General features: G+C 43.7%; 1 long non-coding RNA gene and 1 pseudogene across 1 annotated transcript; both read right to left on the minus strand.

The window, feature by feature from the left end:
- Positions 1–27909, minus strand: LOC103638934 (protease Do-like 9; annotated as a pseudogene).
- Positions 14117–14893, minus strand: LOC109943387 (uncharacterized). The gene is made up of 3 exons (XR_002266054.2): positions 14761–14893; positions 14553–14611; positions 14117–14385 (listed from the first exon to the last, which is right to left on the minus strand). It is a non-coding gene; the product is annotated as an uncharacterized lncRNA (long non-coding RNA).

A 27909-nucleotide genomic window follows, 5' to 3' on the forward strand; every position in this document is an offset into this window, starting at 1 on the left:
CTACATCAGTTCTTCTCGTCTTCTGTTTTGCTTGACGTAGTGGCGGCCTGGGTGCTTGACGTGGTGTGCTTTCAACTGTGGTGTGCTTGACGTAGTGGCGGCATGGGTGCTAAGTGATCTACTAGCAGGACAAAGGCCAACACCATTGAGAGAACGTGCAGGCTGTGCCCTTGATAAAGAATGAATGTACTCAATTGCAGCCTGAAAGAAAGTTAAAAGTGAGGGGCAGTAGTCTGGGAAATAACATATTGTTAGGAAAAAGTGCTTTTACACTATTCATAAATTGATATATTCATAGTTAGTTTACTATAGTGACTATCAGAAATTCAGAAGCAAAAGGTGGAAAGATTCATTCCCATGTGAGTAAAGAGGTACTGACATTTCAATTTTCATCGATAGGATTCAAATACCATGATCAACATATGGCAATGAATTTATATGGACTCTGTTGCCTCCAGTATATCAAGTAGCACAGAGTAAATTGATAAAGAAAAAAAAAGGGAAAAGAAGAGACAGTGACTAGATAAGAACTAGGACATCACAACCAATTTTTTTACAGTTTTCTACAAGATCTGGCTGTAGCAGAAAAATTACTGAATGACACGAAGATAAGGATTGTACATAAAAAGAATATGAACATCATAGTACTAAGCATTACATGGCTGAAAGAATGTCGTCAAAATAAATACCAATATTGTTACTTGCATATAGAGACCACCAAGGACAACCAAAACTCACATAGAAGAGTGATAAGAAACATAGGCTTTATATCAACATATTGCTACTTAACAGTACAAAGAATTCAAATAACTAGGTCGTTCTCTATTTGACTAAAGACTCCTATTTGCTGATATATTTTATGACATTCACAGTAAGTGCTATGAACTAAACCAATAAGCAATATAAATCATCACACTTAAAAGAATCATCATAGACTGGTACAACTACAGACTAAAATATTGTATATAAATATTAGGCATAGTCTAGAAGAGAAAACAATCATCATGTGATAAACCATGTAATGCTGGAAGAATAGATCCATAGACTGGTACAACTACAGACTAAAATGTCAATATCATCTGTCCATTGTTTTTGTAACAGTTGTAGACTGTGGACCCAAATGCATGATCATGCTAATAAAACCAACAATTACTCCCAGTAATTACAGAAAAGAGCATATTACATGTGTATTCTCCAGATTTTTTGTAGTCCTCAATGAAATGTGTAATAACTGGAGTCGGTATCACATAACCTATGTTCTCCGCATCTTCATGTTTAAGAGACTGAAAAGCTATACCGACACATTTTCCCCTATCATTAAAAGCTGGGCCACCTGAATTTCCTGAATTAATAGCTGCATCTATCTATTAACAAGACAAGGCCCATATTAGACACGTCGGTGAGCCGATAAGTCATGATTTCTCAAAATATTTACTTCACTTGCAACATCTATCTTTATAAAAAGATTTATTTGAAGTTACCATAATTTCAGAAAAAATGTACCTGCAATCCTAGAAGTTCTGTAGAACCATGAACATATGAAAGTATTTCTATCCTAGAGACCACTCCACTTGTCACGGATATGGTATCTCCTCCAATTGGATAGCCAACAACAGTAACTACATCCTGAAGGACTGTAATGTTCCAAACTCAATAGGTGAAACTTCTTCCCAGAATTCATCGTCATTGACAGTTAAGAGCGCTGAGACAGATACAACAAACAAATAATATCAAATTAGATTGCATAAGCAACATGAAAAATCAACTGTATGATAAGTACCATGCCATAACTCAAATGATGCTATAGCCTCAGAAGTTTCATAGATACCATAAAAATGATCTTGGTGTATTTCTCTAAGAAAACAATAAAGAAATTACTATGCATCCGATTTTCATGAGTACAATGGACAAACCCAACATCACAATAAGAAGAAAAAACTAAGAGTAAGAAATAAACAATGGAGACAGTGGCAGGGATGGGGAGAGCGGGCGCACCAATGTCGCACTCTGTGTCGATGGCCAGGACGGTGGCAAGGTACTTGGTGTCGGAGCCGCGCTTCTTAAGCTTAACCTGGGTATAGTGCTCCACGGAGTGAGCATTGGTGAGAGCACCTAGAGGGGGGTGAATAGGTGATCCTGTAAAAACTTAAAACTTAAAGCCACAAACTTGATTAAGTGTTAGAGCAATAAAGCCAAGTAGCTAGAGAGTTCTTGCGAAACACAATAACCACAAAGAGATCAACACAGAGAGACACAGTGGTTTATCCCGTGGTTCGGTCAAGTCCAACACTTGCCTACTCCACGTTGTGGCGTCCCAACAGACGAGGGTTGCACTCAACCCCTCTCAAGTGATCCAATGATCAACTTGAATACCACGGTGTTTCGCTTTCTTTTACTATCTCACGTTTGTAAGGAATCTCCACAACTTGGAGCCTCTCGCCCTTACAAATGATGATCACAAAGAAACACAGAAGTAAGGGGGGAAGAGCAACGCACACAAGACACAAAATCAGAGCACAAATACGCACACAAGTCACAACTTGAGCTCGCAACACAACTCGAAGAATTCTCTACTCAAATGGAGCTCTAGTTGCTATCACAAAGAATCAAATGCGCGGAAATAGAGTCTTGGTGCTTAGAGTTGATCAAAGAGTGCTTGGTGTGCTCCTCCATGCGCCTAGGGGTCCCTTTTATAGCCCTAAGGCAGCTAGAAGCTGTTGGAAGCAATCCAGGAAGGCAATTCTTGCCTTCTGTCGGGTGGCGCACCGGACAGTCCGGTGCACCACCGGACATCCACTGTTCACTGTCCGGTGCAGATTGCTTTCCTAAACTGGCGCAGCCGACCGTTGAAGATTTGGAGCCGTTGGCGCACCGGACACTGTCCGGTGCACACCGGACAGTCCGGTGCCCCCATCTGACCGTTGGCTCAGCCACGCGTCACGCGCGGATTGCGCGGCCGACCGTTGGCCCGGCCGACCGTTGGCTCACCGGTCCGGTGCACCACCGGACAGTCCGGTGATTTTTAGCCGTACGCTGTTGACTGCTTCCCGAGAGCGGCGATTTCGCCGCAGACGACTCTTCGGACAGTCCGGTGCACCACCGGACAGTCCGGTGATTTATAGCCGTACGCCGCCGTCGAGACCCGAGAGCAGGCTGTTCATTTGGACTGGTCCTGGCACACCGGACACTGTCCGGTGCACCTAGACCGAGCAGCCTTTTGGCTGAACACAGCCAACTTATCTCCAAAGTGATTTCTCCTGTTTCTAGCACTTAGACACAATACATTAGTCTTCAAAACAATGTACTAAGTCTAGAAACATACCTTTAATCTTGATTTGCACTTCTTGAGTCTTTGGCACAAATATTACTCAAAGCATTTGTGTGGAGCACTTAATCACCAAAATCTTATAGAAATGGCCCAAGGACACATTTCCCTTTCAATCTCCCCTTTTTGGTGATTTATGCCAACACAACAAAAAGCAACTAAAAGAAGTGCGACATCAATGCAAATGAGAACAAAAATTGTTTTTGATTCAAATTTGGCATATTTGGATCATTCTTTGCCACCACTTGGTTTGTTTTTGCAAATCAAACTCAATTTCCTATCTCTAAGTTGAATTCACTTGTTGAGGCATAGAGAGAGGTATTCCAAGAGAAATTGATCAAAGATTCAAAAACTCCCTCTTTTTCCCATAATCAAACATTCTCCCCACAAGAGACCAACTTTTGACAATAAGAGACAATAAAAGTATTTTGACAAAACAAAAGCTCTACTCTACTATTTTCAAAATTCTCAAGTGGTAGCTGATCCATTTATTGCTTTGGCCTTAATTTCTCCCCCTTTGGCATCAAGCACCAAAACGGGATCATTTTTGGCCCTTGAACCCCATTGCCTCACCAAAATCTTCAATTAAGAGTAAAAAAGGCAATAAGAGCACGAAGATGAACTTGGAGTAAATTACCCTCTCATCGGAGTGCAGTGGAAGTCTTACATTGTCCAAGTCCATCTTTCCCTTTCAATCTACCTTTGAGACTAAATCAAGCAAACTCAAGCACACGATTACACTACTACAAAACATGTTATATGAGACGGTTAATTTTCAGTTCTTAAGACGCTTATGAAGTGTCCAAATTTGATGGAGTCATAAAAGATATCCCACATTGAAGATGTTTAAAAACCGTCTTAAAAGATATTATATAAGACAATTTTTTAATTTATAACCGTCTGAAAAAGGTATTTGCTTAAGTCATTTTGTCCGATAAACCGTCTTGAATTAGGTTTTTATTTAAGACACTGCTTCTAAAGAACCATAGAGAATACAAACATTATAAATCATAAAGTATTTATCAAACTGTCTCGAATATCCTATAATAATAGACGATTACAATAGAAAACCATCTTATTTAGGTGACTAATAATGGACGTTTTAGAAACCGTCTTATTTAGGAGACTAATATTAGACATTTTGGTGACCGTCTTATTAATATTTAAACGAAATGACTTACACGGGAGTACATTCTTTAATTTATAATCATTTTTTAGACATCACGTTATAATAATTTGAAAGAGAAATATATATACACATATATTGAACAACATTATAATTAATTGAGAGCACCTAGAGGGGGGGTGAATAGGTGATCCTGTAAAACTTGAAACTTAATGCCAAAAAACTTGGTTAGACGTTAGCACAATAATGCCAAGTGGCTAGAGAGGAGTCTTAGCAAAACACAATAACCACAAAGAGATCAACACAGAGATGGCACAGTGGTTTATCCCGTGGTTCGGCCAAGTCCAACGCTTGCCTACTCCACGTTGTGGCGTCCCAACGGACGAGGGTTGCAATCAACCCCTCTCAAGCGGTCCAAAGACCCACTTGAATAGAACGGTGTTTTGCTTTGTTCACTATATCCCGCTCGCAAGGAATCTCCACAACTTGGAGCCTCTCGCCCTTACACTTTGATGTTCACAAAGAAGCACGGAGTAAGGGAGGGATGAGAAACGCACACAAGACACAAAATCAGAGTGACAACACGCACACAAATCGCAACAAGAGCTCACAACACAACCCGACGAGTTCACAACTCAAATAGAGCTCTAGATGCTATCACAAAGAATCAAATGCGCGAAATCAAAGTCTTGGTGCTTAGGAATGCTTAGAGAATACTTGGATGTCTTCTCCATGCGCCTAGGGGCCCTTTTATAGCCCCAAGGCAGCTAGGAGCCGTTGAGAGCATTCCAGGAAGGCAATTCTTGCCTTCTGTCGCCTGGCGCACCGGACTGTCCGGTGCACCACCGGACACTGTCCGGTGCGGATTTCTTTCCTTATTTGGCGAAGCCGACCGTTGCAGATGTAGAGACGTTGGCGCACCGGACACTGTCCGGTGCACACCGGACAGTCCGGTGCCCCATTGTGACCGTTGGCTCGGCCACGTGTCACGCGCGGAATCCTCGGCCGACCGTTGGCCCGGCTGACCGTTGGCTCACCGGACAGTCCGGTGCACCACCGGACAGTCTGGTGAATTATAGTCGTACGCCGTTAATCATCTCCCGAGAGCGATGAGTTCGCCTGTGAATGGCTCACCGGACAGTCCGGTGATTTATAGCCGTACACCACCGTCAAAGTCCCGAGAGCAGCAAGTTCGCCAGAGCCAACCTGGCGCACCGGACACTGTCTGGTGAACCACCGGACACTGTCCGGTGCACCACCGGACAGTCCGGTGCACCCAGACCGAGCTGACTTTGGCTGAACAAAGTCATCTCTTTTTCAATTTGATTTTTCCTGTTTCCAGCACTTAGACACAATACATTAGTTCTCAAAACAATGTACTAAGTCTAGAAACATACCTTTAGACTTGATTTGCACTTTGTCCATCAATTGGCATAGATTTACACTTAAACACTTGTGTTGGCACTCAATCACCAAAATACTTAGAAATGGCCCAAGGGCATATTTCCCTTTCAATCTCCCCCTTTTTGGTGATTTATGCCAACACAACAAAAGGCAACTAAAAGAAGTGCAACATCAATACAAATGAGAACTCAAAATTGTTTTGATTCATAATTGGCATATATGGATCATCCATTGCCACCACTTGGTTTTGTTTTTGCGAATCAACCTCAATCTTCTATCTCTAATTCAAACACAATTGTAGAGACATAAAGAGAGTTGTTCCAAGAGAAATTGATCAAAGATTTCAAAAACTCCCCCTTTTTCCCATAAACAACCATTCTCCCCACAAGAGGCCAACTTTTGACAAGAGAGACAATAAGAGAGTTTTGACAAACCAAAAGCTCTATTATACTATTTTCAAAATTTCTCAAGTGGTAGCTGATCCATTTATTGCTTTGGCCTTATTTTCTCCCCCTTTGGCATCAAGCACCAAAACGGGATCAATTTTTGGCCCTCGAACCCCCTTGCCTCACCAAAATCTTCAAATAAGAATACAAAGGCAATAAGAGTACATGAGATGAACTTGGAATAAGTTACCCTCTCATCGGAGTGCAGTTGAAGTCTTTCATGGTCCAAGTCCACCTTTTCCCTTTCAAACCTCCTTTGAGACTAAATTAAGAAAACTCAAGCACATGGTTAGTCTCAAAGGGTCAAGTTGTAGCACGTCTCCCCCTAAACATATGCATCACTTGCAAATGGACTTGTGAGGTCCGGGGATCATGAGTACAACTTGAGCACCATAAATACACAACAAAATGCATAAGGAACGGGATCAAAGGCATAAACACATGTATGCTATAAATCAATCCAAGTTCCGCGAATCTAAGACATTTAGCTCACTACGCAGCCTGCAAAAGGTCTTCTCATCTAAAGGCTTGGTAAAGATATCGGCTAGCTGGTTCTCGGTGCTAATATAGAACACTTCGATATCTCCCTTTTGCTGGTGGTCTCTCAAAAAGTGATGCCGGATGTCAATGTGCTTTGTGCGGCTGTGCAAAACGGGGTTGTCCGCTATGCGGATAGCACTCTCATTATCACATAGGAGTGGGACTTTGCTCAGATTGTAGCCAAAGTCCCTAAGGGTTTGCCTCATCCAAAGTAGTTGCACGCAACACTGTCCTGCGGCAACGTACTCGGCCTCAGCGGTGGATAGGGCAACGGAGGTTTGTTTCTTAGAACTCCATGACACCAGGGACCTTCCTAAGAATTGGCATGTCCCCGATGTACTCTTCCTATCGACCTTACATCCAGCATAATCGGAGTCTGAATATCCAATCAAGTCAAGGGTAGACCCCTTTGGATACCAGATCCCGAAGCAAGGCGTAGCAACTAAATATCTAAGAATTCGCTTCACGGCCACTAAGTGACACTCCCTTGGATCGGATTGAAATCTAGCACACATGCATACGCTAAGCATAATATCCGGTCTACTAGCACACAAATAAAGCAAAGAACCTATCATGGACCGGTATGTTTTTTTGATCAACGGACTTACCTCCTTTGTTGAGGTCGGTGTGTCCGTCAGTTCCCATCGGAGTCTTTGCGGGCTTGGCGTCCTTCATCCCAAACCGCTTTAGTAAGTCTTGTGTGTACTTCGTTTGGGAGATGAAAGTGCCGTCCTTGAGTTGCTTCACTTGGAACCCAAGGAAGTAGTTCAACTCGCCCATCATCGACATCTCAAACTTTTGAGTCATCACCCTGCTAAACTCTTCACAAGACTTTTGGTTAGTAGAACCAAATATTATGTCATCGACATAAATTTGGCACACAAATAAGTCACCATCACAAGTCTTAGTGAATAAAGTTGGATCGGCTTTCCCAACCTTGAAAGCATTAGCAATTAAAAAGTCTCTAAGGCATTCATACCATGCTCTTAGGGCTTGCTTAAGTCCATAGAGCGCCTTAGAGTGCTTACATACGTGGTCGAGGTACCGTTCATCCTCGAAGCCAGGGGGTTGCTCCACGTACACCTCCTCCTTGATTGGCCCGTTGAGGAAAGCGCTCTTCACATCCATTTGGAACAACCTGAAAGAATGGTGAGCGGCATATGCTAGCAAAATACGAATAGACTCTAGCCTAGCCACAGGAGCAAAAGTCTCCTCAAAGTCCAAACCTGCGACTTGGGCATAACCTTTTGCCACAAGTCGAGCCTTGTTCCTCGTCACCACCCCGTGCTCGTCCTGTTTATTGCGGAACACCCACTTGGTTCCCGCAACATTTTGCTTGGGACGCGGCACCAGTGTCCAAACTTCATTACGCTTGAAGTTGTTGAACTCTTCCTGCATGGCCAACACCCAGTCCGGATCTAGCAAGGCCTCTTCTACCCTGAAAGGCTCAATAGAAGAGACAAAGGAGTAATGCTCACAAAAATTAACTAATCTAGAACGAGTAGTTACTCCCTTGCTAATGTCACCCAAAATTTGGTCGACGGGATGATTCCTTTAAATCGTCGCTCGAACTTGGGTTGGAGGTGCCGGTTGTGCTTCTTCCTCCATCACATGATCATCTTGTGCTCCCCCTTGATCACACGCCTCTCCTTGATGAACCTGTTCATCGTCTTGAGTTGGGGGATGCACCATTGTTGAGGAAGAAGGTTGATCTTGCTCCAATTGTTCCTGTGGTCGCACATCGCCAATCGCCATGGTGCGTATTGCGGCCGTTGGAACGTCTTCTTCATCTACATCATCAAGATCAACAACTTGCTCTCTTGGAGAGCCATTAGTCTCATCAAATACAACGTAGCTAGAGACTTCAACCAAACCCGATGATTTGTTGAAGACCCTATACGCCTTTGTATTTGAGTCATAACCTAACAAAAACCCTTCTACAACTTTGGGAGCAAACTTAGAATTTCTACCTTTCTTCACTAGAATATAGCATTTGCTCCCAAATACACGAAAGTAAGACACATTGGGTTTGTTACCGGTTAGAAGCTCATACGAAGTCTTCTTGAGGAGGCGGTGAAGGTAGACCCGGTTGATGGCGTGGCAAGCCGTGTTCATGGCTTCCGACCAAAATCGCTCGGGGGTCTTGAACTCTCCAAGCATCGTCCTCGCTATGTCTATGAGCGTCCTGTTCTTCCTCTCTACCACACCATTTTGCTGTGGTGTGTAGGGAGCGGAGAACTCGTGCTTGATCCCTTCCTCCTCAAGGTACTCCTCCACTTGAAGGTTCTTGAATTCGGACCCGTTGTCGCTCCTTATCTTCTTCACCTTGAGCTCAAACTCATTTTGAGCTCTCCTTAGGAAGCGCTTGAGGGTCCCTTGGGTTTCAGATTTATCCCGCAAAAAGAATACCCAAGTGAAGCGGGAAAAATCATCAACTATAACAAGCCCATACTTACTTCCTCCTATGCTTAGATAGGCGACGGGTCCGAAGAGGTCCATGTGAAGCATCTCCAACGGTCTTGATGTGGTCATCACATTTTTGGTATGATGAGAGCTTCCCACCTGTTTTCCTGCTTGACAAGCTGCACAAGGTCTATCTTTTCAAAAGTAACATTAGTTAGACCTATCACGTGTTCTCCCTTTAGAAGCATGTGAAGGTTCTTCATCCCCACATGTGCTAAGCGGCGATGCCACAGCCAGCCCATGCTAGTCTTAGCAATTAAGCATGCATCTAGACTGGCCTCCTCTTTTGCAAAATCAACTAAATAAAGTTTGCCATCTAGTACATCCTTAAAAGCTAATGAACCATCACTTCTCCTAAAGACAGACACATCTACATTTGTGAATAAACAGTTATATCCCATATTACAGAGTTGACTTACAGACAACAAGTTATATCCAAGCGACTCAACTAAAAACACATTAGAAATAGTGTGCTTGGATGAAATAGCAATTTTTCCTAACCCTGTCACCTTGCCTTGGTTCCCATCACCGAATATTATTGAATCTTGGGGATCCTTGTTCTTGACGTAGGAAGAGAACATCCTCTTTTCCCCCGTCATGTGGTTTGTGCATCCGCTGTCGATAATCCAGCTTGTACCCCCGGATGCATAAACCTGCAAGGCAAATTTAGGCTTGGGTCTTAGGTACCCAACACTTGTTGGGTCCTACAAGGTTAGTGACAATATCCTTAGGGACCCAAATGCAAGTTTTATCTCCCTTGCATTTTGCCCCTAATTTCCTGGCAATCACCTTTCTATCCTTTCAACAAATTGCAAAGAAAGCATTGCAAGCATGATAAATTGTAGAAGGTTCATTAATATTCCTAGGAACATGAGCAACATTTCTCCTAGGCATATGATGAATGACATTTCTCCTAGACATATTTCTACCATGCATATAGGAAGAACTAGAAGCAATCATAGCATGAGAATTAAAAGCATCATAACTTCTATTAATATTCCTAGATTGTCTCTTATCATGATACATGAAAGCATGGTTCTTTTGAGCACTATTAGCCATAGGGGCCTTCCCTTTCTCCTTGGTGGAGATGGAAGCCTTATGGCTTGTTAAGTTCTTGACTTCCCTCTTGAAGCCAAGACCATCCTTAATTGAGGGATGTCTACCAATCGTGTAGGCATCCCTTGCAAATTTTATTTTATCAATTTCACTCTTGCTAGTCTTAAGTTGGGCATTAAGACTAGCCAATTAATCATTTAATTTAGAAATTGAAACTAGGTGTTCACTATAAGCATCAACATCAAAATCTTTACACCTATTACAAATTGTAACATGTTCTACACAAGATGTTGATTTATTTGCTATTTCTAACTTAGCATTCAAATCATCATTTATGCTCTTTAAGCTAGAAATAGAGTCATGACATGTAGACAATTCACTAGAAAGCATTTCATTCCTTTTAATTTCTAAAGCAAGGGATTTTTGTGCCTCTACAAACTTATCATGTTCTTCATACAAAAGATCCTCTTGCTTTTCTAATAACCTATTCTTATCATTCAAGGCATCAATTAATTCATTAATTTTATCAACCTTGGTTCTATCTAGGCCCTTGAATAAACATGAATAATCTATTTCATCATCATCACTAGACTCATTCTCACTTGAAGAAGCATAAGTAGTATTCCGAGTACATACCTTCTTCTCCATCGCCATGAGGCATGTGTGACGCTCGTTGGGGAAGAGGGCCGATTTGTTGAAGGCAGTGGCGGCGAGTCCTTCGTTGTCGGAGTCGGACAACGAACAATCTGAGTCCCACTCCTTGCCAAGGTGTGCCTCGCCCTTAGCCTTCTTGTAAGCTTTCTTCTTTTCCCTCTTGTTCCCTTGTTCCTGGTCACTATCATTATCGGGACAGTTAGCGATAAAATGACCAACCTTACCACATTTGAAGCATGAGCACTTCCCCTTCGTCTTGTTCTTGTTAGGCTGCCCCTTGCGTCCCTTTAGCGCCGTCTTGAAGCGCTTGATGATGAGGGCCATCTCTTCATCATTGAGCCCGGCCGCCTCAACTTGTGCCACCTTGCTAGGTAGAGCCTCCTTGCTCCTCGTTGCCTTGAGAGCGATGGGTTGAGGCTCATGGATTGGACCGTTCAACGCGTCGTCCACGTATCTCGCCTCCTTGATCATCATTCTCTCGCTCACAAACTTCCCAAGTACTTCTTCGGGTGACATCTTGGTGTACCTAGGATTTTCACGAATATTGTTCACAAGATGTGGATCAAGGACAATAAAAGACCTTAGCATTAGGCGAACAACGTCGTGGTCCGTCCATCGCGTGCTTCCATAGCTCCTTATTTTGTTGATGAGGGTCTTGAGCCGTTTGTATGTTTGGGTTGGCTCCTCTCCCCTTATCATTGCAAATCTCCCAAGCTCTCCCTCCACCAACTCCATCTTGGTGAGCATGGTGACGTCGTTCCCCTCATGTGAGATCCTAAGGGTGTCCCAGATCTGCTTGGCATTATCCAAGCCGCTCACCTTATTGTACTCTTCCCTGCACAAAGATGCTAAAAGGATAGTAGTAGCTTGTGCATTTTTATGGATTTGTTCATTTATAAACATAGGACTATCAGTACTATCAAATTTCATTCCACTCTCAACAATCTCCCATATGCTTGGATGGAGAGAGAACAAATGACTACGCATTTTGTGACTCCAAAATCCATAGTCCTCCCCATCAAAGTGTGGAGGTTTGCCAAGAGGGATGGAAAGCAAATGTGCATTTGAACTATGTGGAATACGAAAATAATCGAAAGAGAAGTTTGAGTTAACCGTCTTCTTTTTCTCGTAGTCGTTGTCGTCGTCCTTTTGGGAAGAAGAGGACTCGTCGCTGTCGTCATAGTAGACGATTTCCTTTATGCGCCTTGTCTTCTTCTTCTTCCCATCTTTACGTTTGTGACCCGAGCCTGAGTCGGTAGGCTTGTCATCCTTCGGCTCGTTGACGAAGGACTCCTTCTCCTTATCATTGATCACAATCCCCTTGCCCTTAGGATCCATCTCTTCGGGCGGTTAGTCCCTTTCTTGAAGAGAACGGCTCCGATACCAATTGAGAGCACCTAGAGGGGGGGTGAATAGGTGATCCTGTAAAACTTGAAACTTAATGCCACAAAACTTGGTTAGGCGTTAGCACAATAATGCCAAGTGGCTAGAGAGGAGTCTTAGCAAAACACAATAACCACAAAGAGATCAACACAGAGATGGCACAATGGTTTATCCCGTGGTTCGGCCAAGTCCAACGCTTGCCTACTCCACGTTGTGGCGTCCCAACGGACGAGGGTTGCAATCAACCCCTCTCAAGCGGTCCAAAGACCCACTTGAATACCACGGTGTTTTGCTTTGTTCACTATATCCCGCTCGCGAGGAATCTCCACAACTTGGAGCCTCTCGCCCTTACACTTTGATGTTCACAAAGAAGCACAGAGTAAGGGAGGGATGAGCAACGCACACAAGACACAAAATCAGAGTGACAACACGCACACAAATCGCAACAAGAGCTCACAACACAACCCGACGAGTTCACAACTCAAATAGAGCTCTAGATGCTATCACAAAGAATCAAATGCGCGGAATCGAAGTCTTGGTGCTTAGGAATGCTTAGAGAATACTTGGATGCCTTCTCCATGCGCCTAGGGGCCCCTTTTATAGCCCCAAGGCAGCTAGGAGCCGTTGAGAGCATTCCAGGAAGGCAATTCTTGCCTTCTGTCGCCTGGCGCACCGGACAGTCCGGTGCACCACCGGACACTGTCCGGTGCGGATTTCTTTCCTTATTTGGCGAAGCCGACCGTTGCAGATGTAGAGACGTTGGCGCACCGGACACTGTCCGGTGCACACCGGACAGTCCGGTGCCCCATTGTGACCGTTGGCTCGGCCATGTGTCACGCGCGGAATCCTCGGCCGACCGTTGGCCCGGCTGACCGTTGGCTCACCGGACAGTCCGGTGCACCACCGGACAGTCCGGTGAATTATAGCCGTACGCCGTTAATCATCTCCCGAGAGCGATGAGTTCGCCTGTGAATGGCTCACCGGACAGTCCGGTGATTTATAGCCGTACACCGCCGTCAAAGCCCCGAGAGCAGCAAGTTTGCCAGAGCCAACCTGGCGCACCGGACACTGTCTGGTGAACCACCGGACACTGTCCGGTGCACCACCGGACAGTCCGGTGCACCCAGACCGAGCTGACTTTGGCTGAACAAAGTCATCTCTTTTTAAATTTGATTTTTCCTGTTTCCAGCACTTAGACACAATACATTAGTTCTCAAAACAATGTACTAAGTCTAGAAACATACCTTTAGACTTGATTTGCACTTTGTCCATCAATTGGCATAGATTTACACTTAAACACTTGTGTTGGCACTCAATCACCAAAATACTTAGAAATGGCCCAAGGGCACATTTCCCTTTCATTAATATAATATAAATAAGTACAATTCAATATATCATAAATAAGCATTGTCAAACAAGGCATACATAAGTGTACTCTAAATCTAAACTAAAATACAACTGTTTGCACTAATGTTAAGCCTAACTTTATATGAATTCAAGTCTCCACACTTTTGCGACCACCAAATTTGAATTCCATTCTACGTTTTCCTGTACAACAAATAGGAGAAAACTAGACATAGCATGCAAAAAGCTCCAATCAGCACGTCGATGACCTTGAAGCTGCCCTTGTGCTTCTCCCAGTTCTTGATCACTCCTACACGCCCGATGTTCCTCCTGCCGGTCACCATGACCACGTTGTCGACATCAAACTTGAAGAAATCACAGTATGGTCCAAACCGAAAACAAAAAGGGCAACAAGATGAATCAAAATGCAATATTTGCAGGAATTTTTTCTAAGATAGCCTTGGAACATACCTTGAATATGTTGAACCAAACAATGTCAGAATACAACAATCCAAACATTCCTGGTACATCAAGGAATTGGTAGTGCCACCTCCACTTATCTCCACTCACCAGGCATAGCTATATCAGTAATCTAATAATGAAATGGGAAGCACTTTGTAGACATCAATTTCAATTTAAGCGACCTAAGGAAGAAGGGTTAGAAAAAAATGTTTATCTTATACACAGGAAAGGAACATAAACACCTTTCAACTTCATACTATGGTCAGAAATGCATATTTACATTTAATTTAGAATAGCTTATCAATTTCTCACTCAACTACTGGGTAGCTCCCAAGAAGACTACTTGTACCTGTTGTTGCATTGACATGAATACGGAAGAACAGAAGCGCGCCTTCTTTTTTGGTTTCACTGCAGGAGAAGAGCACAACCTTGTCATGGGAATAGGACAATCCAGAGCTTTGTTTGGGGCTACAGAAGTAAATTATCGATGCCAATAGAGGCAGATTAGCTCGGAAAAGTACAATATAACCTTTAATATGTAAGAAGCTGAAAGATACCTGCCAATCCATATGGTAAACACTCTGACCAAGTTTCATCCTTGCACTACAAATGGCTTCTCAGAAAGCAATGTGCTAAATGAATTCAAAATCACATCAATCATGTGAGCAAGAAACAGAAGGTATATTGCAAAATTCCATGCACATAATGTAGCTTAACTGTAAAAGATAGGAAACCATTCAAGAAAATTTTCTAGAGTCAGTTTACCAAAATGGATTAATTATGATAATATTATGATACAATAATGATGCCAAACTGAGCAGAGGAAAAATGTGGTTCAACAAAAAATAGTGTATTCGTTTTGAGTTGAAACTATAAATTAAGGAAGAAGTCAATTCAAGACTCAAAATTTCAAGGAAAACTTAGTATGTGATTATTGGATTGCCAACAGTAGGGCTGCTATCTGCTAGCTCTTGTGGTCAGGCGTTGGGAGTGCTTTTGGGTGGTCTCGCCTACTACAACATCATGCATGCCTCTGAATCAGGCTGTGAACAGATGCAGTGTGTGAACATATGAGAACAGAAGCAGTGTGAGTACTACAGCCTACTAATGTATCTTTAAGACAGAAACATATAATCTGCAATGCCACCAGTAAGTAATTAAGCTAAATATGTACCATTTAAGTAGCAGTTCACCTACTTCGCATGCACAAGTATCACATAACAAGAAACACCAAGCTAGGAGCCCTAAGCAAAAGACATTTGTCGAATTAAACTTTAATGTATCTTCCAAACACCACCAATCACATGAGTCAGCCTCAAGAAGCAATATAGGTATGCACATACCTTCACAAAAGCAGTCTGGGTAGGCTGTTTGTATCAGCAACGATGTACCAAAAGATCACTGAAGAAGTCCTGAAGGAGGGGAAAACAGGGATGGGAAAGTGGACATTAGAAACCAAGCCAGTACATGTTCACATGGCCAGTCACAGATAAAGTACAGGTAACAAAATCAAACAGGATGAACTACATTAGGAGAGAAAAACAGGGATGGGAAGGTGGACATTAGAAACCAAGCCAGTACATGTTCACATGGCCAGTCACAGATAAAGTATAGGTAACAAAATCAAACAGGATGAACTACATCGAGGCGGTGATCACAAATTTAGTTTGGCTAACTTCATTCCGTAGTAAAAAAACAATGAACTATCCAGGCACTGCAAGGGAATATTATCATAATTCCTTACAATGTGTGCGATGTTGACAGGGCCAAACAACTATATGAATTATGTTTACTATGCATATTTTGTGCACTAACACGGATATATTTTCTGCACTTTCTTTTGAAGACACCAGCGGGCTAGTCCAACAGAATGCACAACTAAGAAATCAAACTCACATGCTCTCAGCTGTTCTTGACTAGAGGACATGCAACCACATGTAATTGCGTGACGGCACAGTTTTTTTACCACAAAATTTTAATTGTTCAATCTGTCAATCACTAGTTATATTATCAATTTCAACTGTGAAGATACTTCAACTTGATGAGTGGTAAGTTATAGCAGGCCATAAGTGTTGTAGTGGGAATAAGTTATAGCAAGCAAAAGGCAGCTGTGGGACACTTCAACTTGATGAGTGGTAAGCTCGATTTTTGTACACTTTGAGACATGATGATGGTCACTAACATGCCTAAGGCTATGACCAGCAGACAATGCATATGGCCGTGCAAAACACTATTTTGCACTGTTTACATAATGTAGTTTAAAACAGAAGATAGGAGATGAATAAGGTGTTGTGCTGATGATAGCCCGTAAGCCACAAAGAGAAAGACACCTGAGCACTTGAATGGTCAACTGCTGCTATGTGACTATCTTGAGCAAAGCAATTGTCATCACTTAAAGAAGAGTAACACAAATTAATTAGAACAATTTTCATCAGAGTGGTGCAGGGTAATGTGAACTGACAAAACTACCTTTTAAACGAAAGCACAATCAAAGACAGTACATACCTGTTGTATATCGTACCGTCAGTACAACGATGAGGATTCCCTGCCACTCTCCACGCCATCATGTCAATTTACCGAAAAGGCCAAATAGAATAAAGAAAATTCATTGTATATTAATCCTCTGTAGATTGAAAAAACCGCCATCACCATAATTACATAACGCCCACCAAACATCATTTCCATTATGTCTCCAAGTTTCTTTGATAAATAAGGATATAATGGCAGCTTTATTGTGAACAAAACTAAGTTCTCTCACATCCCAGATACTTAAGTAAAAAGCTCTTGGGGAATACAACTAAATGATCCAACTCCAAAATAGGTTTTAGAATTGTAGTACAGAACCAAGGATCCATAGATAAGTGAAGCAAAATGAAATCAAGATTATTGGACAGACATGTGACGTCAACATACATGGAGGAGAGTTGGCATCATCCTCATTTGTCCCCCTGATTATAAGCTGACTGCAGAAGGTTATCTATCTGAGACAATGGTTGCAAGGAAAAAAGGATGTAAAGTAGGAGTGAATTTACCTGAAAGTGCATGTGCATATCGATATACAACAAGTAAAATGAATTAGAAACAAGCAAATCCATTTCTCGTTCTTTAAACACTACAAGTTTTAAAAATCCATGTGAAAAGAGTTGGTAGATATAATTCTTTTCCTACAGAATATGATCTTGAAGCTGAAGAGTATGTTTCTTTCTCTAAAGGTGAAGTCCATAAGGAAGAGGAAATAGTGCAGGTATCGTTCTGATTCAATCTTAATCTTAACATTTCAATATTTTTTGCGGTGGTCTTTTTTTACATGGTACCTTTGTTAGTGAATGTGATAAACTTATCATGATTGAAACAGATCTTTTCACTATAGATACAAGCAGCATCGCCTTTGAACAAACACACCGATTGACCTAGAAGCACCAAAAACTCCACTCAAATTGCAGCATAGAACAATATATTGAAAAATGCAGTAACCTGCACTGAAGACTACTCTAACTTGTCCCAAAAATAGGTCGAATCAATCATAGACTAGATAGGAAGAGAAACAGAGAGGATAGAGCTTCCGGCTAAATGTGACTGAAATCCAGGATGACGCCAACCAATCCCTCGACCACCTCCTAATTAGACGACCTTACCAACCCATGAAAACGAGTGTGAGCCCTAGACACGCGCATCGCCGCTTGGCATGCTCAATACCCGATCGTTAGCACATCGCATGGGGGTGGAGACTCATCTGGGCGGAAGAAGAGGAGATAAATTTTGCTTGGGACAGGACTGTTGGGACGAGAGAGTATCAACAAGGGGCTGGAGACTCACACGCATATGCCTGATCAGAGTGCCGGTGATGCCGTGGTGGTAGGCGACGCTGGTGATGCCCGCAGGGTGCCGCCGTGCCAAGGTCGTTACTGGCCCTCTCGCTGACATAGGGCATGGTGGCCGGTGGATGCCGACGGCGGGCTAGCACGACCGTGTGGGGCGTGGTTGTCTAGGTCATGGTCGTCGCTTGCCAGCCGCCCAACCAAGAGGAGTCAAGCCGTCGAGGGGACGAGGGATTCAGGGGAGGGGAGTAACTCGAGTGGAGTAGTGGACTAGGGTTAGACACACTACTCCACTAGGCGGCCGGCTGCAACCCGTGCGTTGAAAACCTGAAATCGTTAATTTCGGATGTACAATGCAGAGATACAATCTGTACCTGATCTGAATTTAAGACGTGTCAGATACAATGTTTAAAATAGCGGGCTAAAGTATTTATCCATAGTTTTTTCAGCAACTACAAAAAGATATATCTAGATATAACTGCAGCTAAATGATTTAGCGGTTTTTCATAAAACTGAAAATACCTGATTACCTACCTATCAACACACAAGAGAAAGGACAAGACTCAAAAAGCGCAGAGGCATATTTACAAGGACCTGTGTAACGGAGAACCGATGGCTCTACAATATACATTCAGCTGAAATCCCAAGCAAAGATAGCAAACATATAACATAGTTCAATTCATCAAATACCGATCGAAGACAATGTTTAGACATTCAATGCTTAATGTTTAGAACTTCAGTAGCACAAGTAGCAAGCGTAGATCAAATAAACATACTTCAAAATGACTTTGCCTGCCTATTGCTATGGATAAGGATGGGACATGACTGTCACCACCAGCAGCCTATTGAAGTCGTCACTCGCCACCAGAGTTGCCGGAGCACGCAACAGTTTGCTTGGCTTCTATTAGAGAATGGATGGATGCCGCCATAGCCAGACTGCTCGGGGAGAACAAGAGAAGGAAGAATCGAAACCTTAGAAACAAGGGAGGATCAAAGAAGGGAGAAACAAGAGATCTGTTGTGCAGCCCTGAGCCTCGGCGACCTCACGACCTCCTATGGCTTGAGTCCAGGCTTGGCGCTCTCCGTGGCGGCACCCCTGTAGATAGGGCCGAAGCCGCCCTTGCAGCCGCTGCCTTGAGCTCGCCCCACCAGCTGTGATCACGCCGTCGCTGCATCATAGAGAGGACTAGAGGAGAGGAGCAAGACTGCAACTGCAAGTCGGCTAGGGTTCAGTATTTTGGGCCCCAAATTTCATTCGGCAAATCGGCCCACATGGCCACACCCATAGCCGAAACTAAAGTGAGTGGTGAGAACTTTTAGCGCACTAAATGTGATAGGTTTTAGCTGTTTTAGCTGGATAATAGCGGATATTAGCTTCTCTGATCCTTTAGCGCGAAAATATGATTATCTTAACCCCAGTCGTCTCCAGCGGCTATATCTGGATATAGCGGCCGCTATATCCAGCTATTTTAAACATTGGTCAGATACGAACGAGACCCGTGGGTCAAATTATATACCTGAATCTGAATCTAATGGATCGGATATCTGACGGATATTCAAACTCATGGGTAAAATTGTCATCCCTATGTGGTCATGGTAGGAGGCTATGTTCGTAGCATGCCCTTTGTAGAGGCTCATGGCAGCAATCACCAGCGGTGAGGAGGATGCTTAGGGTTCAGGCGCGCGAGAGTATGGGTGAGCCGCGACCAGTAGGACCGACAACAATGCGGGAGCATAGGGGAGGAGGGACCCATGGGTTAGGGTTTGGGAGCTGCCAAGTGAGGGCTCGTGGTCAGGAGAGAAATTAAAGACACAAAAAGAAAATGAGAAATAATTTTTCACACGTCAGCACGATGTGGTATCGTCGTACGTGCCAAACGTTAACATGGAGGGAGGAGGGTTCAGGTTTTAAAAAACCTGAAGAGATATATCATCAAACTAAGTTGAATTCATTATTTACTACATTTTTTCACAATATGTCTAATTAGAAATATCATATGAAGACAGTTTCATATTTAGAAGTGTCTAGTACACCCACTAACATCTAAGACAATTCTTATTGTCTAAACGACTCAAATAATATCTTTATTTGAGATGGTTTCATATACAAAAGTGTCTAATATACTAACCAAAATCTAAGACAATTCTTGCAATCTTAATGACTCAAAAGGTATATTGATTTGAGACGGTTTTCAATAACAATTCGTCTTAAATCAATATAAGACATTTCTTACTATGTAACTGTCTCAAAACACTTGTTTATTAAAGACGGATCTCCAACAAACCGTCTTAACTTACTCATCACCATATGATAAAAGACGGTTCTATAAAATGCATTGATATACGTCTTAAAATGTGCGACTTAAATAAGCATATCTCTAGTAGTGTTAGTCTTAAAGGGTCAAGTTGTAGCATGCCTCCCCCTAAATAAGTGCATCACTTGCAAATGGACTTGTGAGGTCCAGGGATCATGAGTACAACTTGAGCACCACAAATAAACAATAATATGCATAAAAGAACATGATCAAAGGCATAAAGCACATGTATGCTCTATATCAATCCAAGTTACGCGAATCTAAGACATTTAGCTCACTACGTAGCCTGCAAAAGGTCTTCTCATCTAAAGGCTTGGTAAAGATATCAGCTAGCTGGTTCTCGGTGCTAACATAAAACACTTCGATATCTCCCTTTTGCTGGTGGTCTCTCAAAAAGTGATGCCGGATGTCTATGTGCTTTGTGTGGTTGTGTTCAACAGGATTGTCCGCCATGCGGATAACACTCTCTTTGTCACATAGGAGTGGGACTTTGCTCAGATTGTAGCCAAAGTCCCAGAGGGTTTGCCTCATCTAAAGTAGTTGCACGCAACACTGTCCTGCAGCAACGTACTCGGCCTCAGCGGTGGATAGGGCAACGGAAGTTTGTTTCTTAGAACTCCACGACACGAGGGACCTTCCTAGGAATTGGCACGTCCCTGATGTACTCTTCCTATCGACCTTACATCCAGCATAATCGGAGTCTAAATATCCAATTAAGTCAAAGGTAGACCCCTTTGGATACCAGATCCCGAAGCAAGGCGTAGCGACTAAATATCTAAGAATTCGCTTAACGGTCACAAGGTGACACTCCCTTGGATCGGATTGAAATCTAGCACACATGCATACACTAAGCATAATATCCGGTCTACTAGCACATAAATAAAGTAAAGACCCTATCATAGACCGGTATGCCTTTTGATCAACGGACTTACCTCCTTTGTTGAGGTCGACATGTCCGTCGGTTCCCATTGGAGTCTTTGCGGGCTTGGCATCCTTCATCCCAAACCGCTTGAGCAAGTCTTGTGTATACTTCGTTTGAGAGATGAAGGTGTCGTCCTTGAGTTGCTTCACTTGGAACCCAAGGAAGTAGTTCAACTCACCCATCATCGACATCTCGAATTTCTACGTCATTACCCTGCTAAACTCTTCACAAGACTTTTGGTTAGTAGAACAAAATATTATGTCATCGACATAAATTTGGCACACAAATAAGTCACCATCACAAGCCTTAGTAAAAAGAGTTGGATCGGCTTTCCCAACCTTGAAAGCATTAGCAATTAGAAAGTCTCTTAGGCATTCATACCATGCTCTTGGGGCTTGCTTAAGTCCATAGAGCGCCTTAGGGAGCTTACACACGTGGTCGGGGTACCGTTCATCCTCAAAGCCAGGGGGTTGCTCCACGTACACCTCCTCCTTGATTGGCCCATTGAGGAAAGCGCTCTTCACGTCCATTTGGAACAACCTGAAAGAATGGTGAGCGACATAGGCTAACAAAATGCGAATCGACCCTAGCCTAGCCATAGGAGCAAAAGTCTCCTCAAAGTCCAAACCTGCGACTTGGGCATAACCTTTTGCCACAAGTCGAGCCTTGTTCCTTGTCACCACACCGTGCTCGTCCTATTTGTTGCGGAACACCCACTTGGTTCCCACAACGTTTTGCTTGGGACGCGGCACCAGTGTCCAAACTTCATTTCGCTTGAAGTTGTTGAGCTCTTCCTGCATGGCCAACACCCAGTCCGGATCTAGCAAGGCCTCTTCTACCCTAAAAGGCTCAATAGAAGAGACAAAAAGTAATGCTCACAAAAATTAGCTAATATAGAGCGAGTGGTTACTCCCTTGCTAATATCACAAAATATCTGGTCGACGGGATGATCCCTTTGAATCATCGCTCGAACTTGAGTCGGAGGGGCCCGTGGTACTTCTTCCTCCTCAACTTGGACATCCTGTGCTCCTCCTTGATCACACGCCTCTTCTTGAGGGACCTGTTCGTCATCTTGAGTTGGGGGGTGCACCATTGTTGAGGAAGAAGGTTGACCTTGCTCCTGGTGTTCCTGTGGTCGCACATCTCCAATAGCCATGGTGCGTATTGCGTCCATTGGAACATCATCCTCATCTACATCATCAAGATCAACTTGCTCTCTCGGAGAGCCATTAGTTTCATCAAATACAACGTCGCTAGAGACTTCAACCAAACCCGATGATTTGTTGAAGACTCTATACGCCTTTGTATTTGAGTCATAACCTAACAAAAACCCTTCTACAGCTTTGGGAGCAAATGTTGAATTCCTACCTTTCTTCACTAGAATGTAGCATTTACTCCCAAAAACTCGAAAATATGAAACGTTGGGTTTGTTACCGGTTAGAAGTTCGTACGACGTCTTCTTGAGGAGGCGATGAAGGTAGACCCGGTTTATGGCGTGGCAAGCTGTGTTCACAGCTTCCGACCAAAACCGCTCGGGCGTCTTGAATTCTCCAAGCATCGTCCTCGCCATGTCTATAAGCATCCTGTTCTTCCTCTCTACCACACCGTTTTGCTGTGGTGTGTAGGGAGCAGAGAACTCGTGCTTGATTCCTTCCTCCTCAAGAAACTCCTCCACTTGAAGGTTCTTGAACTCGGACCCGTTGTCACTTCTAACCTTTTTCACCTTGAGCTCAAATTCGTTTTGAGCTCACCTTAGAAAGCGCTTGAGGGTCCCTTGGGTTTCTGATTTATCCTGCAAAAAGAATACCCAAGTGAAGCGGGAAAAACATCAACAATAACAAGACCATACTTACTTCCCCCCCATGCTAAGATAGGTGACGGGTCCAAAGAGGTCCATATGCAATAGCTCCAGAGGTCTTGATGTAGTCATCACATTCTTGTTGTGATGAGCACTTCCCACTTGTTTACCTGCTTGACAAGCTGCACAAGGTCTATCTTTTTCGAAAGTTACATTTGTTAGACCTAACACATGTTCTCCCTTTAGAAGTTTGTGACGGTTCTTCATCCCCACATGTGCTAGACGGCGATGCCACAGCCAGCCCATGCTAGTCTTAGCGATTAAGCATGCATCTAGATCGGCCTCCTCCTTCGAAAAATCAACTAAATAGAGTTTGCCGTCTAGTACACCCTTAAAAGCTAATGAACCATCATTTCTTCTAAAGACAGACACATCTACATTTGTAAATAAGCAGTTGTAACCCATATTACATAATTGACTAACGGACAACAAGTTATATCCAAGCGATTCTACTAAAAACACATTAGAAATGGAATGCTCGGAAGAAATAGCTATTTTTCCTAGTCCTTTAACCTTGCCTTGATTCCCGTCACTGAATATGATTGAGTCTTGGGAATCTTTGTTCTTGACGTAGGATGTGAACATCTTCTTCTCCCCCGTCATGTGGTTTGTGCATCCGCTGTTGATAATCCAGCTTGAGCCCCCGGATGCATAAACCTGCAAGGCAAATTAGGCTTGGGTTTTAGGTACCCAACTCTTGTTGGGTCCTACAAGGTTAGTAACAATAGCCTTAGGGACCCAAAAGCAAGTCTTGTCTCCCTTGCATTTGGCCCCCACCTTTTTAGCAATCACTTTTTCATTTTTATATGAAAGAACAAATTTAGCATTGCAAGCATGAAATACAGTGGTAGATCCATTATACACTTCCTTAGGAGCATGAGACACAAAATTCTTCCTAGATCTACCATTAAAGTTTGAACTTGAAGCAATCATGGCATGTGAGTCATAAGCATTATAATTCCTACTATAATGAAAATTCCTAGCATATTTTGTATCATGATACATGAAAGCATGATTCTTTTGACTCCTACTAGTCATAGGGGTCTTCCCTTTCTCTTTGTTGGGAATGGGAGCCTTTTGACTTGTTAAGTTCTTGGCTTCCCTTCGAAAGCCAAGCCCATCCTTAATTGAGGGATGTCTACCAATAGTGTAGGCATCCCTTGCAAATTTTAGTTTATCAAACTCATTTTTGCTAGTCTTAAGTTGGGCATTAAGACTAGCTACTTCATCATTTAATTTAGAAATGGAAATTAAATGTTCATTGCAAGCATCAACATTAAAATCCTTACACCTATTGCAAATTACTACATGTTCCACATGAGGACTAGTCTTATTTGTTTCTACTAATTTAGCATTTAAATTATCATTAATGCTCTTTAAACTAGAAATAGTCTCATGACAAGCAGAAATTTCACATGAAAGCATTTCATTTCTTTTAACTTCTAAAGCAAGAGACTTTTGCACACTTACAAATTTATCATGCTCTTCATATAAAAGATCCTCTTGCTTTTCTAACAATCTATTCTTCTCATTCAAAGCATCGATTAATTCATTTATCTTATCAATTTTAGTTTTGTCTAAACCTTTGAATAAACTTGCGTAGTCTACTTCATCATCACTAGATTCATCATCACTTGAAGAAGCATATGTAATAGTATTTCGAGAGCTTACCTTCTTCTCCTTTGCCATGAGGCAGGTGTGATGCTCGTTGGGGAAGAGAGACGATTTGTTGAAGGCCGTGGCGGCGAGTCCTTCATCGTCGGAGTCAGACGAAGAACAATCCGAATCCCACTCTTTTCCAAGGTGTGCCTCACCCTTAGCCTTCTTGTAAACCTTCTTGTTCTCTCTTTTCCCATTCTTTCCTTTTTCCTGGTCACTATCATTATCGGGACAGTTAGCAATAAAGTGACCAATCTTACCACACTTGAAGCAGGAGCGCTTTCCCTTCATCTTGCTCTTGTTGGGATGCTCCTTGCGACCTTTGAGCGCCGTCTTGAAGCGCTTGATGATGAGGGCCATTTCATCCTCATTTAGCCCAGTCGCCTCAACTTGCGCCACCTTGCTAGGTAGCGCCTCCCTGCTACTTGTTGCTTTGAGAGCAACGGTTTGAGGCTCGTGGATTGGCATTGGGCCATTCAACGCCTCAACAACATACCTTACCTCCTTGATCATCATTCGCCCGCTTACGAACTTTCCAAGTATTTCCTCGGGCGACATCTTGGTGTACCAAGGATTTTCACGAATAGAGTTTACAAGATGTGGATCAAGGACAGTGAAAGACCTTACGTCGTGGTCCGTCCATATCGTGCTTCCATAGCTCCTTATTTTGTTGACCAGGGTCTTGAGCCTGTTGTATGTTTGGGTTGGCTCCTCCCCCCTGATCATTGCGAACCTTCCTAGTTCGCCCTCCACCAACTCCATCTTGGTGAGCATGGTGACATCATTCCCCTCATGCGAGATCTTGAGGGTGTCCCAAATCTGCTTGGCGTTATCCAAGCCGCTCACCTTATGGTATTCTTCCCTGCACAAGGATGCTAAAAGAACAGTAGTAGCTTGTGCATTTTTGTGAATTTGTTCATTGATAAACAAGGGATTATCCGTACTATCAAATTGCATTCCATTCTCTACTATCTCCCATATACTTGGATGAAGAGAGAACAAGTGGCTACGCATTTTGTGACTCCAAAATCCGTAGTCCTCTCCATCAAAGTGTGGAGGTTTACCAAGCGGAATGGAAAGCAAATGTGCATTTGAATTATGCGGAATACGAGAATAATCAAAAGAAAAGTTTGAGTTGACTGTTTTCTTTTTCTCGTAGTCGTCGTCGTCTTTTTGGGAAGAGGAAGACTCATCGCTGTCCTAGTAGACTATCTTCTTGATGCGCCTCTTCTTCTTCCCGTCTTTCCTTTTGTGACTCGAGCCAGAGTCGGTGGGCTTATCGTCTCTTGGCTCGTTGAAGGTGGACTCCTTCTCCTTATCGTTGACCACCATCCCCTTTCCCTTAGGATCCATCTCTTCGGGTGATTAGTCCCTTTCGTGAAGAGAACGGCTCTGATACCAATTGAGAGCACCTAGAGGGGGGTGAATAGGTGATCCTGTAAAAACTTAAAACTTAAAGCCACAAACTTGATTAAGTGTTAGAGCAATAAAGCCAAGTAGCTAGAGAGGAGTTCTTGCGATACACAATAACCACAAAGAGATCAACACAGAGAGGCACAGTGGTTTATCCTCTGGTTCGGTCAAGTCCAACACTTGCCTACTCCACGTTGTGGCGTCCCAATGGACGAGGGTTGCACTCAACCCCTTTCAAGTGATCCAATGATCAACTTGAATACCACAGTGTTTCGCTTTCGTTTACTATCTCCCGTTTGCGAGGAATCTCCACAACTTGGAGCCTCTCGCCCTTACAAATGATGATCACAAAGAAACACGAAAGTAAGGGGGGAAGAGCAACGCACACAAGACACAAAATCAGAGCACAAATACGCACACAAGTCACAACTTGAGCTTGCAACACAACTCGAAGAATTCTCTACTCAAATGGAGCTCTAGTTGCTATCACAAAGAATCAAATACGCGGAAATGGAGTCTTGGTGCTTAGAGTTGATCAAAGAGTGCTTGGTGTGCTCCTCCATACGCCTAGGGGTCCCTTTTATAGCCCCAAGGCAGCTAGGAGCCGTTGGAAGCAATCCAGGAAGGCAATTCTTGCCTTCTATCGGGTGGCGCACCGGACATCCACTGTTCACTGTCCGGTGCAGATTGCTTTCCTAAACTTGCGCAACCGACCGTTGAAGATTTGGAGCCGTTGGCGCACCGGACACTGTCCGGTGCCCCCATATGACTGTTGGCTCGGTCACGCGTCACGCGCGGATTGCGCGGCCGACTGTTGGCCCGGCCGACCGTTAGCTCACCGGACAGTCCGGTGCACCACCGGACAGTCCGGTGATTTTTAGCCGTACGCTGTTGACTGCTTCCCGAGAGCGGCGACTTCGCCGCAGATGACTCACCGAACAGTCCGGTGATTTATAGTCATACGCCGCCGTCGAGTCTCGAGAGCAGGCTGTTCATCTGGACTGGTCCTGGCACACCGGACACTGTCCGGTGCACCACCGGACAGTCCGATGCACCCAGACCGAGCAGCCTTTTGGCTGAACACAGCCAACTTATCTCTAAAGTGATTTCTCCTGTTTCTAGCACTTAGACACAATACATTAGTCTTCAAAACAATGTACTAAGTCTAGAAACATACCTTTAATCTTGATTTGCACTTCTTGAGTCTTTGGCACAAATATTACTCAAAGCATTTGTGTGGAGCACTTAATCACCAAAATCTTATAGAAATGGCCCAAGGGCACATTTCCCTTTCAATTGGTGAGGACACGGCGGCCGCTGATGATAAATCCGCTGCTGTTGGAGCTGTACTGCCGCTTCCGCTGCCACGGTAGCGAGATGTTGGGCTCCGTGTGCACGCAGAACACCTTGACCACAGCGTCCATGCACGGCACTACCCTCACCACCTCATCCCAGCTCGCGGGGCCTGACTCCGCCACTGCCACCACATCGCCTCCGTTTGCCACCGGCTTCGGCTCCCCGTGGCAGGGCGGGGACGGAGCACGCGTGGCGTCCGCGTCGGCGAGGGCCTCATGACGTCGCGGCTTGCGGCCACGGCGCCCAGCCAGAGCGGGGGCGACCGAGGGAGAGGGGGAGGAGCGGTCGGGGGAGGGCGGCGATGCCTTGGGCTTGCGCCCCCGCTCGCGCTTGTGCTTGTTGGAGGCGGAGGAGGGATCATCCAT

This window comes from Zea mays, chromosome 9, assembly GCF_902167145.1.
Source record: "Zea mays cultivar B73 chromosome 9, Zm-B73-REFERENCE-NAM-5.0, whole genome shotgun sequence".
Classification (NCBI taxonomy): Eukaryota; Viridiplantae; Streptophyta; class Magnoliopsida; order Poales; family Poaceae; genus Zea; species Zea mays.